We start from the raw sequence: 13,514 nt of genomic DNA, 5'->3' as shown, positions 1-13,514 counted from the left end.
ATTCTACCTGTGGCTCTCAATTTTAGATGCACATTAAAATTTCCTGGGAAGTTTTCAAAATTCCCAATACCCAGATCACACCCCAATCCAATTAAATCAGAATCTCTAGCACTGAGGCCCAGGCCTCTGTGCTGTGTGTAGAGTACCCTGGATTCTGCTGTGCAGTCATGATTGAGAATCACTGCCCTAAATAAACTCCAAGTAAACAAATTTATCCTACATACCTGGAGGTAACAGAAAAAAACCTAGCAGGGGGTACTTGATTTTTTAAAATTAACTTTTATATATGGCACTCTTTAGAAAAAATACATTGTTTGTTCTGGAATTCCTTTGTCAAGTGAATTATGGTTTTCATTCTTCTGATGAAAAAAGTTATTGAAATATTTCAAGGTGAAATTGCCCGTTCATTGAACATACATTGTAGCAGCAGCATGGTTGTCTTCATCTGAGGGATAATATTTCTCCAGTTATTTAAGAACCTAATTCATTTGGATCTAATTATTTTCCTTAAAATAAATTGAAAGAGAAAAAAATAAAAATGAAGTTACCAATCATAAGCAGCCTAAATATAATGTATAAAATAAAACTCAAAGAGAGAAACTACTGAATATGTCTTTACCCTCTATTAGTCAGTGACTTGTGAGGAAAATATATTTAAAAATTAGTTATAAAAATTTTTAAATGTGCTTTTGAAACTTCAGACTAAAGGCTAATGTCAGGAGAAATTTCAAATGATATATTTGGCTCTCTGAGAACTTATAAAATATAAGACTGTATTTTCAAATTATATATATTTAACTCCTACATGTTTTCAGAAATTTGTTGTGTATGAAATTAGGGAACTGGGTAAAATTCAAGGAAGCAGAAAAAAATAGAAGATAACATTCTTATGGCTATTTTAGGCAATGACTCGTGAATTGAGTGTAAGTAGGTTGTTTGGGACATAATACCAGGAGACAGTGAGAAGGACTGAGGAAGAGAAATGGGGAGCAGAGGGAAGCCACAAAGTACAGAGTATCAGGCATGTTTCTGCTAAGGTAGTGGCACTCAGTCATGCTGGGGACTCTCCAAGCTAGTGTTGAATGCCTGTCTCAGAATTTTCCACGTGAGAAGCAAGTGGGTGGCTCTTCATCTACTAGTGAGGACTTTTGCCAGGGGGAACCAAACCCTTGGCACTTCCACCCAGTTCCAGCCACTGGGTGTAGAGGATGGAGCCCCACCCGCCTAGGTCAGCAGCTGGATAATCACAGACAGAACAAGAATGGGGCCATGACGGCATCTGCTAAAAGTATGTTTTGATATAAAACTGAACAGGGGTTGGCAACCTTTCTTTGTTCAGATGGAAGATATTTTAAGTGACCTATAGTCACTTGTTTTTCTATTTAAAAATGTAAAGACATTCTAGCTCATATAAAAAACAGATTCTGAGCCCTGGCTGGCGTAGCTCAGTGGATTGAGCGCGGGCTGGGAACCAAAGTGTCCTAGGTTCGATTCCCAGGCAGGGTACATTCCTGGGTTGCAGGCCAGAACCCCCAGCAACCACACATTGATGTTTCTCTCTCTCTCTCTCTCTCTCTCTCTCTCTCTCTCTCTCTCTCTCTCTCTCTCTCTCCCTCCCTCCCTCCCTCCCTTCCCTCTCTAAAAATAAATAAATAAAATCTTTAAAAAAAAAAAACCAGATTCTGGACCACATTTGGTCCACAGGTTGTAAATTGCAGACTCCTGAAGTAAAGAACATTTTTTAAAAGAAGAGACTAAAAATTAAATTTACATGTTAATATCAATAAGAATGAGCAAAGTCTATCAAGATGAATTCAATCACTGAATGAAAAACATTTATTTTATATTGTTTATACAATACACAAAATGATTACTTTAGAAATATAATTGTGCAGACATACTGGATCTTAAAAAACAGATATAGAACAGGCAAGAACAAATTAGGTAGAGGTTAAGGCATTGAATAAGATGAGTCATTTTATAGTAGTCGAAGCAGTAAAATATAAAATTCATAGTGAAAACATTGTAGCCACAGTCTTTTATTTAACATGTAAGATAAATAACAGAAAACACACAAAGAAGATAAACCTATTAGAACATTACTCCAAATCTTTACCATATCAACTCTAAACAAAATCCAAGAGGATATGAAAGAACAAGTTTATTATATTATTAAAAAATAGTAAGCCCTGGCTGGTGTAGCTCAGTGGATTGAGCTCAGGCTGAGAACCAAAGTGCCGCAGGTTTGATTCCCAGCCAGGGTACATGCCTAGGTTGCAGGCCATGAACCCCAGCAACTGCACATTGATGTTCCTCTCTCTCTCTCTCTCTCTCTCTCTCTCTCTTTCTCCCTCCCTCCCCTCTCTAAAAATCAATAAATAAAATCTTTTAAAAATAGTAGTTATCAATTTCAGTGCATAATTCAAATTTTCAAGAAATAATTAATTTATTTTTAGTAAATTAACTAGCTGTGATTCCTAGCCCTAGTGGGCATGGGGAAGGACACATTCAACCTCTAACTCCCATTAGGCTTCTAGCTCTTAGGGTGTGGTATTCTAGCAACTTACGTACTCTCAGTAAATTGGAAAGACTTCTCTGGTTCTCCATCATCGGTCAGCCTGGGACCATAAGATGTAATATTTTCCCAGTTCTAAATTTATTCAAATCCATAGATTCTCTGCTTCAGGCAAAAGGATATTTAGTCAAAGCCAGAAATCTTACAGCTATTTTTTAAGGATTTTTCATCTTTTCCAGCATTGTCTAGACAGAAGACTGTATTTCCCATTGTTTGAGAAATCCACACACTTCCCTTTCCTCCTCCCAGGCTCCAATTATCTCTTTCATCAAGAGGCATCTATTTCTACTTCTCTTTCAGGCTATTTACAGACACTCACTCTGTCTGAATCATACCTCATGGTTCAATATAATCTCCTAAGTAAGTTAAACATTTTGAAACAAAAACAAATAGGAGAAAGAATTCTTGCAGGCAAATTCTGCCCTCTGACCCACATTGTTTTTGTTTAGTATATGCAAAATCCTATTCCAGTAATTTGTTCTTGAATTTAGATCTTAATATAAAAGGGGTACATCAAGCTAAGCCCAATGAATGTGAGGCCAAAGTCAAAGATTACTTACTCTCTTTACATCCAGTGATTTTCATCATTTTAACAATGGTTAAGGTTTTGAAACATAATTTTTGTTCTACACTAAGTTTTATAAACTAATGCAAGAATGTTAATAAATTATCCTCATAACTGTACAAACATTCCCATCCGGAGAAGTTCATACTGTTAGAGCTGATGAAAGATATAGCTCTGTGTAATGGATTATGGTGTTTGTTCGATCACTCTTATAGGTAACTGTAGATTTGGTCCTCCAAGTGCCATTTAAAGATGACAATGTGTATAAAAACAATGCATTGAAAGTACACAAAGCCAAAAATCCCAGTGGGGCTTAATATCTGTGAGAACAGCCCATACGTCATTAATATATTATTACTTTACACCATACACCAAGATAAACTAAAGATGGATACATGACTTAAGTATAAGTTGTGACACCATAAAACTCCTAGAAGGAACACAGGCAAGAAAGTTTCAGATAACCCACACAGCAATATTTTCACTGATATGTCCCCTAGAAAAAGGGACATGAAGGAAAGAATAAACAAATGGGACTACATCAAATTAAAAACTTCTGCACAGCTAAGAAAACATCAACAAAATGAAAAAGGAACCAACTATATGGGAAAACATATTTGCCAATGATACCTTGAACAAAGGTTTGATCTCCAAAATAAATAAAGAACTCACATTACTCCACATCAGGAAGACAAACAATCCAATTAAAAAATGTGCAAAGAACCTGAACAGACACTTCTCTAAAGAGGACATAAAGAGGGCCCATAGACACATGAAAGGATGCTCAACATCACTTGTTGGAAACTGCCCTGCCTGGTTTCAGGAGCTGTAACCCCCCATGGCTAAGGCTGAGTGAATGACCTTTGGACCATAAGCCACTAAGGAGACAAAGCTTATCTCCCTGGCAGGAGCGCTGCCTATGCTCCTTTTACCTCACCCTGCCTGGACCCCAATGGTTGATTGGTTAGCCAATAACAGGTAAGATTCCTCAAAAGAGCGGTCACCTAAGACAGGCAAGATCACAGGGGCCCCCCAGTGAAGGACTTGGGAGCTACAGAAAAATGGGGTGATGGACTCTCGCCCCTGGGCTTTGACATAGCCTGGGTCCTCATTCTGTCTGCAAGAAATCTCCTAATCTCCTGGTTGCCTTACTTACCCTGCTTTGGCATAGCCTGAGTCCTCATTCTGTCTGTGAAAAGTCTCCTCATCTCTTGGCTGCCTTACTTCCCCTGCCTGACTTAAGCCTGAAATGATGCTTTAAGCCTGAAACAATGCTGGTGGTGGGTGCAGCCCTGTGCTGGAAAAAGCCAGTTCTGTAGGGCAATCAGGCCTAAGAAAGAATGCACAAGATCCTATGAAACATACTTTGCTAATACCCTTAATTTAAATGATGAGGGTCCAAGCCTGAAATGAGTTTGTTTCCCTAAAGTTTTATGGCTCTTTAACTATCTGACCCTGACTCAGAATAAGCCCTAAGAGTTCTTTAAATGTTATCTATTGTTTAATCATTTCTGCCTGATAATGACTGATGAGCTTTATTCCTGTAAAAATTGAACCCAATTAAAGCTTGTCAAGGGTCAGGGCACTCTTCTCTTGAGAGAGTGGCCACACCATCCCTTTTCCTCCATGGGACTTGGTAGTCCATGTGAATTTATCTTATCTCATCCATAATGCCACAGATACTGCGGGCCAGTGTCTACGTCAATCACTAGTCATCAGAGAGATGCAAATTAAAACTACAATGAGATACCCCTCCACAATGGTCAGAATGACCATCATTAACAAATCAACAAACAAGTGCTGGAGAGGATGTGGGGAAAAGGGAACTCTAGTGCTCTGTTGGTGGGAATGCAGACTGGTGTAGCCACTGTGGAAAACAGTATGAAATTTCTTCAAAAAACTAAAGATGGAACTGCCTTTTGGTCCAGTGATCCCACTGCTGGGATTATACCCTAAGAATTCTGAAACACCAATCCAGAAGAATCTATGCACTTTAATGTTCATAACAACATTATTTACAATAGCCAATTTCTGGAAACAGCCTAAGGGCCCATCAGTAAGTGAGTGAATCAAAAAACTGTGTAAATGTATAAAACTGCATTTATACAATGGAATACCAGACAGAAGAAAGAAAGAAGGAACTTCTGTCCTTTGTGACAACATACATGGAACTGGAGAGTATTATGCTAAGTGAAACAAGCCAGGTGGTGAAAGACAAATACCATATTATCTCACCTATAAGTAGAACCTAATGAACAAAACAAACAAATGAGCAAACTGGAACCAGAGACATGGAAATAACCAGAGGTGATGGGGAGGGGGAATAACAGGAAAGAAGGTGAAGAGTCTAGTCAAGGACCACGTATAAAGGATCCATGGGCATGGACAATGGGGTGAGGATTGACTGAGGGGGGTTGGGCAGGGGAAAGCAACAGGGAAAATGTGGGACAACTGTAATTGTACAATAATTTAAAAAATTGCAAGACAAAAATATAATGGAGGGGGCCATAAGAAACATGTATGAAGAACACAGGGACAAAGCCAAAGGGGGTGGGTTCCAGGGTGGAGGTGGGGATGGGTGGGGATGGAGGTCATAGTGGGGTGAAAATAAAGACAATTGTCTTTGAAGTACAATAAAAAAATGGATGTCCTCATACCAAAGATTAATTTGGTCCCCTATCTCACCTCATATAAAAAATTAAGTCAAAGTTTATTTTAGACTTAAATGTACGATTAAAGCCATAAATGTTTTAGAAGATAATACAGGAATAAATCATCTTGCATTAGACAATAACATCTTAGTCGTGGCACCAAAAGCAAAATTTATAAGATTGGTAAATTGGACTTAATCAAAATTAAAGGCAATTTTGTTTCAAGCTTACCATACCATCAAGAAATGAAAAGACAACCCACAAAAATGGAAAATTACTTGCAAATTTTATATCTGATAAAATAATTGTAACCAAAATATTTGTTTTTAAAAGTTTTAGAATGTATTAATAAAAAGACAAATAATCCAATTTAATAATGGACAATCTGAATAAGCATTTCTCAAAAGGAGGTTGAAATATGACAGATAAGTATATGGAAAGATGCTCAATATCATGCCATTAGAGAAAAATAAAATGAGACACCACTTCATAAACACCAGGATGGCTGTAACAAAAAAGTTTTGTTGAGGATGGGAAGAAATTAGAACATTCTCATACATTGCTGGTGGTAATGTAAAATGATGCAATTGTGGATGATGCCGGCCAGCAGTATCCATCTCTGCTGCGGATGCTTGTTGAAACACGAGAAAAACAGGTCCTGTGGGGAAATAGGGACAGAAGGGCCACTCTCTCTAGTGGAGAGTGCGCCTGTATCCATTCCCAAGAAGATTTTTATTGAGAATTCAGACTTAGTTTGTGGATTCACAGTCTGGCAGAAAAGATCAAAAGAAGTAGGTGATTTACAAAGGTGCAGGCAGAACCCCCACTGTGATTCTGGGCAGAGCTTGGGGTTTTATCTAACAGGACTCAAGGGGCAGTTTTGGTTTCCTGTCTGTGCCTACAAATTCTAATCTAATAACATCCTCCAGCAAACAGATCTCACAGTATCTTGCATATTCTATGCCCCAGGCCTGATTACCCCTGGGGTCCACCATTTCTGGTCTGGGCTGAACTACCCCTGCTATTTCTGCAGGCTTGAGTTAACAGAGAAGACAAAGGCAGCCAGGAGACTTGGATTACTCACTTCTAAGAACAAGGACTCAGGCTTTGACAAAGCCAAGGGGGCAGGGGTTGATGTCCATCACCCCTTCATTTCCACAGCCCCGAGTCTCTTCCAAGAAGCCTTCACGTTATCATGCCTGTCTTAGGCGATTCCCTCCGTGGGAAATCTTACCTGTCATTGACTAACTGATCAAGCTTAGGAGGTCAGGCACAGAACAGGCAGCAGTCATGCCAGGGAAATAAGTTTTTGTCTCCTTAGTGGCTCCTGGTCTGGAGGTCTCTCATTCAACCTAAGTCACGAGGGGTTACAGCTTCCTGAGACCAGGTAGGGCGGTCCTCAACATGTATCTATTTGAAAAATAGATTGACTATTCACCAAAATGTTAAAACATGGAGATACCATATGGCTCACTAATTTCACTCCTGTCTCCACTGAAGGGAAATGAAGATAGATACATGTCAACATAAAAACTTATACACTAATGTTCGTAGCAACTTGAATCACAATACACAAAAAGTGAAAAGAATCCAAATATCTATCAATAAATGAATGACTATATTACATGTGAAGTACACATAAATTTAATTTACTTGGTGATAACAGAGGATGAAGTAGTGATACATGTTACAACATGAATCTAAAAAAAATAAAATATTCTGTTTGGTAAAAGCAGCCAGTGACAAATATCACACATCATGTGATCTTATTTATATGAAATGTCCAGAATAAACAAATTTAAAGAAAGATAAAATATATTAGTGGTTGCTTAGAGCTAGCTCAAAATTTTGTGGGTCAAACAGAAAGAACTTGTTTAATTTAAACAAATGAAGGGGCTAATGGATACAAGATTACTTTTGGAGTGATACAAATGATCTAAAATAATTGTGGAGATGGTTAGACTACTCTGTAAATATATTAAAAAGCATTAAATGCTTTAAAATTAGTGAACATATAGTATGTAAATAATATCTATATAAATGTATTAATTATTCTTAAGTAAGATTTTTTGGGGGAAATTTGCTATACAAAGCCAGTACTAATTAATATTTTTGCCGTATGACCCTGAAAATAATCATCAGTGGTGTATGTTTTTGACCTAACTGCTGGTTCTCTTGATAACACTAATAGATGTAATTAAGCCCAAGATTGAATATGTATATATAAAATTTAAAGTCCACTTATGATTGAAAAATATTCCCAGAAAAATAGGACTAGAACAATTCCTCAACCCGATAAAGTATATCTTGTAAAATATATCTCTAATCTCCTTCTAATTGGCAAAAAAAATCAGTGGCAGAAATGAAAAATGTTCTGTATTGATAAAATGAATAGGCCTAGCAATTTAAATAATTAAAAAAGAACTATTGTATTAACTAAAATTTACCTCAAACACACACATATAGACATATTATTTATTGGTTGCAAATATATAGTGACAGTTTTAAAACATGTACCAAAATTGTGCAAAATAAGTACATATCAATATTTGCTTCTCAGTTAAAAAAAGGAAGGGGATAGAACTAAAGACAGTGAAAAAGAGGATTCAGATTTATCTGTACATTTTTGTTTACTTAATTAAAAATCTTAAGATACAAAGACAAAAAGTCAACATTTATCTATTTTTGTGGTAGATACATGGGTACATATTATTATGTAATTTACCATAATTTCAAATTTACAAATTAATTCTGGATAATTTTTATACTATTAAAACATTATTTGATTGCTAAATTATACTTTTAAAGAAGTATGCTATTTAAAATTATTAAATTTATATGTCAAATATTTATTAATCTACTATTCATATTAATCTAAATGTGTATATCAATTTTCTCAAATATACATACTTTATTCTATATAGTATAATATATATTATATTATATTATATAGAATAAACAAATGTGATACACTTTACCACAATAAGTCACAGGACATTCAGAAATTATAAAATTTCTACCACCAAACACATTGATGACCTGACTTTGTTAAATCATGTTAAATTAAGTACATCATGTTCATCAAATTTTTCATAGCTTTTACCCTGTCAAGTTTCCTACATTTTTTCTGAGAAAATTTTGGCACATTATACATGTCAAATTTACAAAGTGTTCTAATATTGTTTTCATTTAATTCCAATCTTGTATTAAAATACATTTTCCATATAAGTAAGCTTTTTTACTCAACTCTCCAAATGATGCACAAGAGAATTTAAAGCAGGTGTAAGGTTCATAAGCTTTAATAAATGCCTATTGAGTGCTTGTTTCAGCAGTTCCTATACTCTAATTGTAACAATACAGAGAAATTTAGCATAATGCCTCTGCAAGGATGACACAACCCTGTGAAGTGTTCTATACTTTGCTTTTTCTAATGGCTATGGTTGGAGAAACTGAGGTTGGGTAAGCAAAGTGCCTTACTCAATTGAGGGCCCACCCAGCCTCAAACCCCATCTCTAACTCCTCCTTCAAAAGTTAGCTCCATTTTGCATTTGCTTTATTTTTGTGTTTTTCATAGGTGGGGAAACTGAAGTACTGATAAATAAGGTGACTCATTCAATTGAGGACCCTCTGTTTTCAAATTAATTAATTAATTAACATTGAATTGGTGAGTTAACACTTGGAATTCTAGAAGCAACTTCTTGATACTTGCATTGTTTATAGTATATAGCAAAATTCAACCATCCAATGTGTTCTCCGTATCTGTTACATTCAGGTTGTGCTTGTCTTTGTATCTCACCCTTTCAATTAGGCATTATGTTCTAATATTGTTCTTTTTTTTAAGATTTTATTTATTTACTTTTAGAGAGGGAAGGGAGGGAGAAAGAGAGAGAGAGAGAAACATCAATGTGTGGTAGCTGGGGGTCATGGCCTGCAACCCAGGCATGTGCCCTGACTGGGAATCGAACCTGCGACACTTTGATTCGCAGCCCGCGCTCAATCCACTGAGCGATGCCAGCCAGGGCTAATATTGTTCTTTTAGGATGCTGTGCACCTACTTCCCTGATCTCTACTTCTCTATTACTTCACAGAAAGGGGAATGGTATGAGCCCTGGAGCTATCCTAGTACATCATATTTCCTCAATAGGACTACTTCAGAAAATGATTTTTTTTTAAAGATTTTATTTATTTGTTTTTAGAGAGGAACATGGGTGGAGAAAGAGAGGGAGAGGAACATCAATGTGTGGTTGTCTCTCACAGGCCACCTACTGGGGACCTGGCCCACAACCCAGGCATGTGCCCTAGACTTCGAATCAAATCGGCCACTCTTTGGTTCGCAGGCTGGCATTCAATCCACTGAGCCACACCAGCCAGGGCCCAGGCAACAAATTTTGATGCTTGTGGCATAGGTAGACTTTTGAAAAATTATATACTGAAGAAAATATTTTCATAGCACCTAATGTATAATAAACAATCAATGAAAGCTTTTTCCCCTATATTTTTATTGTTCAAGTACACTTGTCTCCATTTTCCCCCCAACATTACCACGTCCCACCCTTGATCCTATCCCACTTTGGTTTTGTCCATGTGTCCTTTATACATGTTCCCCAAAAACCTTCCCCCTCCCCTCCACATTTTTCCCTCCCACCTACCCTCTGGTTACTATCAGTTTGTTCTTAACTTCAATGGCTCTGATTATATTTTGCTTCCTTGTTTGTTTTGTTGATTAGCTTTTTGTTATCACTTTACAAGTTGTTTGAGAGGGGATCAGGCAGGGAGAAAGATATTACATGTGACAAGTTTCTTTTAACAGAGAACTCAATACATTACTTTAAAGAAACAGAAACATTCCATGATATTGGTTATGTGCCCTGTATAAGTTTTAAATATATATATAATTTTATTTATTTTTAAAATGTAGATAATGAAAAACCTATTTTATATACTTGATCAAAGATTAAATACACATAGGTACCAATTAAACACTGAACCTTCCACAACATTGGGAGGAAAGCCTCCACCCTATTGGTATGTTTCATTATGTGTAGGCTGGAAATGGTATCTAAATATCTTAAAATTTAGGAATAATATAAGTAGTTATTATTTATACCAAAATTTAGTGTTTTAACAATGCCTGCATTTATTTAAGATTGAGTATATAAACTAAGTGAGTACCTTGCATTATATCTCATTAACTCCAAATACAATTTCCTCTTTCATTCTCTAAAAGAACCTAGAATGATCCCCTAGATTCTAGAGTTTATTGTGTCTTCTGTTTTGTATTTGTCTCCAAAAGTGGTGTATCATGAATACATTTTAAACAAAATAATGACAAAATAGAATTTTGCAAAGATTGTTCCATTTAGGATTTAAATCCTGTTAAATTGCAACTCTGTATGTTTTCTTAAAGATTTTATTGGTTTATTTTTAGATAGAGGGGAAGGGAAGGAGAAGGAAAGAGGGGAAGAGAAACATCAGTATTTGGTTGCCTCTCACAAGCGCCCTACTGGGGACCTGGCCTGCAACCCAGGCCCTGACTGGGAATGGAACTGGGGACCCTTTGGGTCATAGGCCAGTATTCAATCCACTGAGCCACACCAGCCAGGGTCTTTTTTTTAAGATTTTGTTTATTTGTATTTAGAAAGTGGAGTATAGAGGGACAAAGTGAGGGAGAGATATATTGATGTGCAAGAGATACATCCATTAGTTGTCTCTCTCACACCCCTAACCCACCACCAACTGGGGACCTGGCCTGTGCCAGCCATGTGCCCTGGGTAGGAACTGAACCAGCAATCTTTTGTTTCGCAGGCCAGCACTACATCCACTGAGTCACACCAGTCAGGGTGTAACTCTGTATGTTAAAAAAAAATTGCTAAAACATTACCAGCTCAACTAGAAGACATTCTTAGGAAACTTTTTTATAAAATACACTTAGTGCAACCATACCCAGTTCTATTGCCACCCAACTGCCTTGTGTTAAATATAAAATTTCAGTGTATTATTAATATATTTTGAAAATAAAGTTATTTTGTATATGTTGGGAATACTGGCTTCTAAATTCTCGGTTACTGCTGAGTGACCTTTTGAAAATCTTTATGTAAAATTATCTAAATGTCTGAAGTAAAGGTTCTTACAAATGAAATTAAAGTAAATATCAAGAAAGGGAAGCAGTTCAATTATTCATTTTTATAACTGACCTACCTAAATGCTTACCTAGTATTTCTTAGATTCCTTCACATCTTCCTTTTTGTGTCCAAATCCAAGACAGATTTAGAGAAGGTTTGTGATGTGGCACAAAACAAAAGGTGATGGAAGGTAAAATCCTTTCCTGCCTTCTATTTATTAAATCCTAATTCCTGAACAAAATTATGTAAGGGCAGGAAGGTGAGGAGAGACAGAAGTATTGAGGTACAAAGTCAGGTTAACCCTGACTGGTAAAGAGAAACCCTGTGGTCTTTGCACAGGAGGCACCTAACGTCCACAGATTGCAGGTGGAGTGCACATGCCTGCCCAGGTCAGCATAGGGTCTGGCTGCACCTGCACCAGGGTGATAACAACCGCCAGAGCAACATAGGAGTAGAAAAGTGTTATACTCACAATTTTTCTTCTTAATTATTTAAGCATAGAATCTGTGTGTGTCTCTAGGAAGTTAAAATAAAATTCAGTCATTGATGTCAAGCTAAACCTAACCACTATTGAGAATAAGTATTTAAAAAGTAATTTAAGGTTGGATTATGTGTGGGGGAAAGAGAAATGGATAGTAGAAAAGGAACAGAGATGGTGCAATGCAACCATGGAAAAGATGCAGAAACTTGGCCCAAAGCCCAGCCAAACATTGAAGACTTGACTCAGATATGTGTCAAGAGGACTGACTGAGCCAGGTTAGCATATGTTTCTGAGGTCTAATGGTACATGGTGGAATGTTCATGGCAGAGCATGTTCATGGTGGAAGTAAGGCTCCACATCCCCATGTGCATGGACAATCTCCAGATATGGATTGTGCTAAAAAGCTTAAATTAAGTTTTTCCAACCCCCTTTTTTTTTCCCATGTCAAGCATTCAATGTATTTTGCATTTTGAACTATAAAGTGCCTGGGTGGCAGGACCAAAAATCAAAATAAGTATCATAAAATATTAAAAATGCGAGGTCAAAAAATCTCTCAAAAATAATTTTACCCATATTCCTCTTCAAATTCTCTTGCCCAATCATCTGACACTCTCAACTCTTTGAAAGCCTGCTCTGTATTGCTGGGCGGACTGATTTTTCTTGACCTGCTCAAGCCATATTTGGTAAGGAAGGTGGTTATGAAATCAACCTAAGAGAAGCAAAAAAGAAGGTCCAAAGGCGTTTCTTTTTTGGGTTCTAAAAATACACCCCATTAAACCTATCCATTTCCCCAAATCCTATTGCCTCTCACTCTCCTTTCTTCCCCATCAAAGCCACCCTTTAAGCATAGGACCACCTGCTTAGGAACTGGCAGCTGAAATGAGAAAGCACAAGACCCTAAGCTTCATTAGCTAGAGCAGCCAGATATTTAACAAATAGCCATTCTTTTAACTCTGTTCTGTTATTCTCAATACATCTGACTTCAGAAAAAAAATGGAGAAATGGAATTTTAACATAGGCAAGCATGCTGTAAAGTACAGACATGCTGTGGAAGTGCACCTGGTTTGATGTCTCCTGTAAAAATTTATTTAACCTTGTAAAGTCTGACCTAAAATCTATC

At 36.8% G+C, this 13,514-nt stretch overlaps 1 non-coding gene across 1 annotated transcript; it reads left to right on the top strand.

Annotated features, from left to right (window-relative positions):
• Window positions 1-9,107: 9,107 nt before the first annotated feature.
• Window positions 9,108-9,212, top strand: LOC114498256. The gene has a single exon (XR_003684698.1). It is a non-coding gene; the product is annotated as a U6 spliceosomal RNA (small nuclear RNA).
• Window positions 9,213-13,514: the final 4,302 nt, after the last annotated feature.

The sequence above is a fragment of the Phyllostomus discolor genome, chromosome 5 (genome assembly GCF_004126475.2).
Source record: "Phyllostomus discolor isolate MPI-MPIP mPhyDis1 chromosome 5, mPhyDis1.pri.v3, whole genome shotgun sequence".
Taxonomy (NCBI): Eukaryota; Metazoa; Chordata; class Mammalia; order Chiroptera; family Phyllostomidae; genus Phyllostomus; species Phyllostomus discolor.
This window is presented reverse-complemented; position numbering and strand designations above follow the sequence as displayed.